The sequence below is a fragment of the Schistocerca nitens genome, chromosome 11 (genome assembly GCF_023898315.1).
Source record: "Schistocerca nitens isolate TAMUIC-IGC-003100 chromosome 11, iqSchNite1.1, whole genome shotgun sequence".
Taxonomy (NCBI): domain Eukaryota; kingdom Metazoa; phylum Arthropoda; class Insecta; order Orthoptera; family Acrididae; genus Schistocerca; species Schistocerca nitens.
Window position 1 is genome coordinate 197481339 of NC_064624.1, and position 7074 is coordinate 197488412.

The 7074-nt window shown below is 41.3% G+C and overlaps 1 pseudogene; it reads left to right on the forward strand.

The window, feature by feature from the left end:
- Window positions 1-2327: 2327 nt before the first annotated feature.
- On the forward strand, window positions 2328-2445 carry LOC126214098 (5S ribosomal RNA; annotated as a pseudogene).
- Window positions 2446-7074: the final 4629 nt, after the last annotated feature.

Below are 7074 nucleotides of genomic sequence, written 5' to 3' on the forward strand. Positions count from 1 at the left end.
TACGGGATACAAATTGTACATGTGTCGTCTTATTGCCTCTTCGTGTAGTTCAACTGGGGTACAGGTTGCAAATGTAACGTACGTCTATTTCCACATTTTCGTTAGCAGTGTACATATATAGAGGTCAACAGAAGTATGGAATACAAATATTACGTACGTAGCTCCTTCTGTAATCAATAGTACTGATATGTACGCAAGAATAGACTGTTAGTAATAGCGGACACGAAATAAACAACACGTCTACAGTCTGTATCCCGTGTTTCATTTAGGGTTTACTGAAGCAGTGGATACATAGTTCAAGTGAACAGCACGACAATAATGCTAGTGAAAACGGAGAAATCGCCGTACGCTGAACTAGTATCCCGTACTGCACTTAAACAATACAGTTCGAATGAGTTTCGAGATACAACTGATATACACGTGACGTGATGTATTCTTTGCTACTAATATTAATTTTTTCCATTGTTTTTTGCGGAGAAATAATAAGATACAAACACGTGATATCGTTAACGTGAAAATGCTGCTGGCCCTTATATATCTGAACTATAGTTTTCGTCTCTTGCATTCCTTTGTTTCTGAACATTCTTCCTAGCTCTTTAATCTTTGTAATAAATGCTCTCTGGCCATTTCTGACGTCATTGGTCAAAGCCGACGGGTTGTATAGCCTGCTTCACTAGACCCCGGAAATATTGTTTAATAAACGTAAACAAGGTGCGTAGTAGTCTGCGATGTTAATTTAATCGCGCTGTTAACAAATCTCGACTAAGTGTCATTGTCAAGCACATGCGTAACATCAGTATTTCATATCATTTTCAAATCACTCTTAATTACAAGTAAAAAGTAGTCATATTTCGTCATTTTATGGAAGGATCAACACTAAAGTGACAATTTTAAGATCGTTATCAGAACTTAAAAAGTGTTACTGCGGTGTGGATCCTTTCGTAAAATGACTGAATATGGGTATATTTGGTGTGTGCTGGTGGCTGCACTGGACGTAATTGAAGTGATCATTTATTGATAAACACAAAATCAGCTTATTACAGTTCGTGGTGAGAACTGTTTCACAACCGTCGATCGTAATGCAGTTTGATAGCCGTCTGCATTTCATCACATTTGCCAATGGGGGTAGTAGATCTTTCTCCTTACGAATCACGAAAGCCATTTAAAAGGTAGCTGTCGATTTCTTTACGTATGACTGAGCCTGCGAATTGTTGCACGCAGGTATTTGCATGAATTGATTGATTCGATTTGTGACTCACTGATGCTGTACTGGTAGGACACTACTTTCTTTTTCATTTTGTGAAGTTCAGTTTTTTTGATTTCTGAACATTTGGAGCAAGCTGACAATCTTTCCTCTACTTTGAAACCTTATCAGCATCCAGTTGAACTTCTCATGGTTGGGATTCACAGTCATATCATATTTCTTAAAAGACATCATACTCGCCGTTGACAGTATGAAATATTTATAATTGTTGTTGTTGTTGTTGTGGTCTTCAGTCCTGAGACTGGTTTGATGCAGCTCTCCATGCTACTCTATCCTGTGCAAGCTTCTTCATCTCCCAGTACCTACTGCAACCTACATCCTTCTGAATCTGCTTAGTGAATTGATCTCTTGGTCTCCCTCTACGATTTTTACCCTCCACGCTGCCCTCCAATGCTAAATTTGTGATCCCTTGATGCCTCAAAACATGTCCTACCAACCGATCCCTTCTTCTAGTCAAGTTGTGCCACAAACTTCTCTTCTCCCCAATCCTATTCAATACCTCCTCATTAGTTACGTGATCTACCCACCTTATCTTCAGCATTCTTCTGTAGCACCACATTTCGAAAGCTTCTATTCTCTTCTTGTCCAAACTGGTTATCGTCCATGTTTCACTTCCATACATGGCTACACTCCATACAAATACTTTCAGAAACGACTTCCTGACACTTAAATCTATACTCGATGTTAACAAATTTCTCTTCTTCAGAAACGCTTTCCTTGCCATTGCCAGTCTACATTTTATATCCTCTCTACTTCGACCATCATCAGTTATTTTACTCCCTAAATAGCAAAACTCCTTTACTACTTTGAGTGTCTCATTTCCTAATCTAATCCCCTCAGCATCACCCGATTTAATTTGACTACATTCCATTATTAATTACGATTTGCAATTTCGGCCGTAGGGCCACTTTCAAGTAACACTGCAAAAGTTACAGTCTGTCAGAATATCGTGTCGTCGTCAAATTGCAGGCTTCTGACTGCGGGAGTCCCACAATACCCGATGAGTACGACACTTATTACATCGTAAAATGTTGTTAAATATGTGCTGTATCGTCAATATTAGGGCAGCGGCCTTGCCGCAGTGGATACACGGGTTCCCGTGAGATCACCGAAGTTAAGCGCTGTCGGGCGTGGTCGGCACCTGGATGGGTGACCATCCTGGCCGCCATGCGCTGTTGCCATTTTTCGGGGTGCACTCAGCCTCGTGATGCCAATTCAGGAGCTACTCGATCAATAGTAGCGGTGCGCTGACCCCACGCCCCTCCTATCCGCATCCTCCACGGAGGATGACACGGCGGTCGGATGGCACCGGTAGGCCACTCGTGGCCTGAAGACAGAGTATTATATTGTCAATGTTACCATCGTTCTAATTACCGATAGATAGATAGATAGATAGATATTGACAATACAGCAGATATTTAAGGGGAGCCGGAGGTGGTCAAATCCAAAAAATTATTTTTTTTTTTTTGCTACCGAAAATTAATTGCAACATTCCTCTTTAATGTAAACTTTGAATTATTGTTCTACTCGCCCTGGAAGTGGAGTTATTACCATTTTCCCTCACGCCTGCAGAGGAAATGGGCGGGCGCTGAATGCATCTAACACCCTCTCGTGACTTCCTGGCGAACTGCTTGGGATTTTCTCGGCCTATTACGCATACAGCGCCTTTTATGTTACGCATACAGCGAGTGTGCAAGGGTTGGCTACATTGTTCTCGGTGACAAATGAGGCGCTAAGAGCGCGGAACATCGTCTCTTTGCTGTTTACCGTTTCGAATTAGTTCAGTGTTGCGCCTGTTGTTGGTAGTATTAGCCCTAAACTTCTTGTGTAAAGCGGGTAATATGCAGTATGTACAAGAATCAGGAGGTAACAATAAAACCAATTTTTCATGCCTTGGCACAGCCAGAATTGTTACACAAATATCTACATGGAAAGACGCAGAATCCTAATGAGAGCGTAAATAATTTGATTTGGAAAGTGATTCTTAAAGGGTGTTTGTAGGCATAAAAACACTGCACTTTGGCATTTATGATGGAATAGCAACCTACAACCGAGGGAACAGTGTGAAGTGTGAAGTTCTGAAGGCATTAGGATTTACAGCTGGGGTGAACACTGTACGAGCACTAAGAAATATTGACAGAGAAAGGATAAGAGGAGCAGAAAGAAGAGAAAGGCATATGAAGTATGATGGAACAACAGGCCAGAAAAGAAGACAGAAGAGGAAGCTTTTGGAGGATGAAGAAGAAGACCCTGATAATCCATCCTATAGTGCAGGAATGTATTGAGAAACTTTGATAGCCATTTCCCGTAAATTAGAATTTTTCGAATATAAGGAACATTTTCTCAAAATCCACTCAAGCTAGAGAGATGAAATTTTTATACAGCACTCCTAGTGGTCAAACTTACATTGTAACACAGCCATTTGGCAATATGTTCAGTAGTTTCATTTTAGTTTAATTATAAAGCAATTATTTGTAAAAAAAATTTGGGTCATTAATAAAAAAAAATTGGAAGGAAGCTAGAAAAGATACTCCAAAATCCCTCTGTCATAACTGCAGTACTAAACCACTCTATATGTAAAACAAAAAAATTCAAATTTTTCTGCTTGGTAGTTTATTCATAAATGTTCCTCAAACTTAATGATTTTAACATGCGCAGCATAGGCACCTCCGGCTCCCCTTAACAACATTTTACGATGTAATAAGTGTCGTACTCATCGGATATTGTGCGACTCTCGCAGTCAAAAGGCTGCATCACATAGTGTTATATTCTGACAGAATGTAACTTTTTGCAGTGTTACTTGAAAATGGCCGTAAGGCCGAAATTACAATCGTAATTGTAAGTATTTCATACAGGCAACGGCGAATATGATGTCTTTTAAGAAATATGCACTTTCCTTACCGACAATCATCATCATCATTATTTTCTTTGGGCCATTGTCCCACTTCAATGCGGGGTCGGCCTTGGAACACTCGATGTTGCGATGGTAGTGTGAGAATGGTGGCCGATTGCCCTTTCGCGTCGCTGCATAAGTTCGTAGCATTTTTCCATAAATTTAATAAACACGTCAGATACACATAACAAAGAATTTAGTCATCAATAATATATTCTCCTTAACTATTTACAACAGCCTGCCATTGGTGGGGTGGTTGTTGTTGTTGTGGTCTTCAGTCCTGAGACTGGTTTGATGCAGCTCTCCATGCTACTCTATCCTGTGCAAGCTCCTTCATCTCCCAGTACCTACTGCAACCTACATCCTTCTCAATCTGCTTAGTGTATTCATCTCTTGGTCTCCCTCTACGATTTTTACCCTCCACGCTGCCCTCCAATACTAAATTGGTGATCCCTTGATGCCTCAGAACATGTCCTACCAACCGATCCCTTCTTCTGGTCAAGTTGTGCCACAAACTCCTCTTCTCCCCAATCCTATTCAGTACTTCATCATTAGTTATGTGATCTACCCATCTAATCTTCAGCATTCTTCTGTAGCACCACATATCAAAAGCTTCTATTCTCTTCTTGTCCAAACTATTTATCGTCCATGTTTCACTTCCATACATGGCTACACTCCATACAAATACTTTCAGAAATGACTTCCTGACACTTAAATCTGTACTCGATGTTAACAAATTTCTCTTCTTGAGAAACGCTTTCCTTGCCATTGCCAGTCTACATTTTATATCCTCTCTACTTCGACCATCATCAGTTATTTTACTCCCCAAATAGCAAAACTCCTTTACTACTTTAAGTGTCTCATTTCCTAGTCTAATTCCTTCAGCATCACCCGACTTAATTAGACTACATTCCATTATCCTTGTTTTGCTTTTGTTGATGTTCATCTTATATCCTCCTTTCAAGACACTGTCCATTCCATTCAACTGCTCTTCCAAGTCCTTTGCTGTCTCTGACAGAATTACAATGTCATCGGCAAACCTCAAAGTTTTTATTTCTTCTCCATGAATTTTTCTTTTGTTTCCTTTACTGCTTGCTCAATATACAGATTGAACAACATCGGGGTGAGGCTACAACCCTGTCTTACTCCCTTCCCAACCACTGCTTCCCTTTCATGTCCCTCGACTCTTATAACTGCCATCTGGTTTCTGTACAAATTGTAAATAGCCTTTCGCTCCCTGTATTTTACCCCTGCCACCTTTAGAATTTGAGAGTATTCCAGTCAACATTGTCAAAAGCTTTCTCTAAGTCTACAAATGCTAGAAACGTAGGTTTGCCTTTCCTTAATCTTTCTTCTGAGATAAGTCGTAAGGTCAGTATTGCCTCACGTGTTCCAGTGTTTCTACGGAATCCAAACTGATCTTCCCCGAGGTCGGCTTCTACTAGTTTTTCCATTCGTCTGTAAAGAATTCGTGTTAGTATTTTGCAGCTGTGACTTATTAAACTGATAGTTCGGTAATTTTCACATCTGTCAACACCTGCTTTCTTTGGGATTGGAATTATTATATTCTTCTTGAAGTCTGAGGGTATTTCGCCTGTTTCATACATCTTGCTTCGATTCCGCGACTGTAAAAATCCCGTGGTTCCGAGGTGAAGAAGTCTTCAAGCCGTGTATGAGGCACATTTTCACTGCCGGCCGGAGTGGCCGAGCGGTTAAAGGCGCTACAGTCCGGAACCGCACGACCGCTACGGTCGCAGATTCGAATCCTGCCTCGGACATGGATGTCCTTAGGTTAGTTCGGTTTAAGTAGTTCTAAGTTCTAGGGTACTTATGACCACAGGAGTTGAGTCCCATAGTGCTCAGAGCCGTTTGAACCACATTTTCACTCGGATAGGAACTTCCTCGCTTTGCGATAGAGACGGAAACAGGTGAAAATCTGTGGGCGTAAAAAAAAAAAAGTGAATATGGCAGGTGCGGCATGGCGTCCCAACCCAACTCCTGTACCAGGGGCGTTTGAAAAGTGCGTGCAAAGTCCGACAGATGGCACCACCGGCTTGTATCGAGGTCATGTTTAGTTAGTGGCATCTTTGAAAAGAACGCACACCAAGCTTCAGCCATATTGGTCTATTTCTTTGTGATTGGCATTCGTGTGGCCCAAGAAAGTCGAGTGATTGTCAAAAAATGGACAAAGAAGAAATTCGTGTGGTGATTAAACATTACTTTATGAAAGGCAAAACGCCTCAGGAGACTAAAGAGAAGCTTGATAAACTTTACGGTGACTGCACCTTCGATTAGAACAGATTAGAAGTGGTTTCAAAATTTTCGGTGTGGCCATATGAGCACAAGTGATGCTGAACATTCTGGACGCCCTGTGGAGGTTACGACTCGAGAAGTCACTGATAAAATCCAAGATATGATGACAGAAGAGTTAAGGTGCGTGAGATTGCTAGCGCTGTGGGCATCTGGAATGAACGGGTACATAATATTTTGCGTAAACATTTGGACATGAGAAAGCTATCCGCAAGATGGGTTCCGCGATTTGCTCACGCTTGACCAAAAACGGAATCGTGTGAAGTGTTGCAAGGATGGTTTGCAGCTGTTCAGGAAGAATTCTCAGGACTTTAAGCGTCGTTTCGTCATTGTGGATGAAACATGGATGCATTTATACTCCTGAGACCAAACAACACTCTAAACAATGGGTTACCAAGGGAGAATCTGTACCAAAAAAGGCGAAGACCAGTCCTTCGGCAGGAAAGGTTATGCCGACTGTCTTTTGGGATTCGCAAGGGATAATCCTCATTGAATACCTGGAAAAGGGTAAAACTATTACAGGTGCATATTATTCATCGTTATTGGACCGTTTGAAAACCGAACTGCAAGAAAAACGCCGGAGATTGGACCGCAAAGAGTCCTTTTC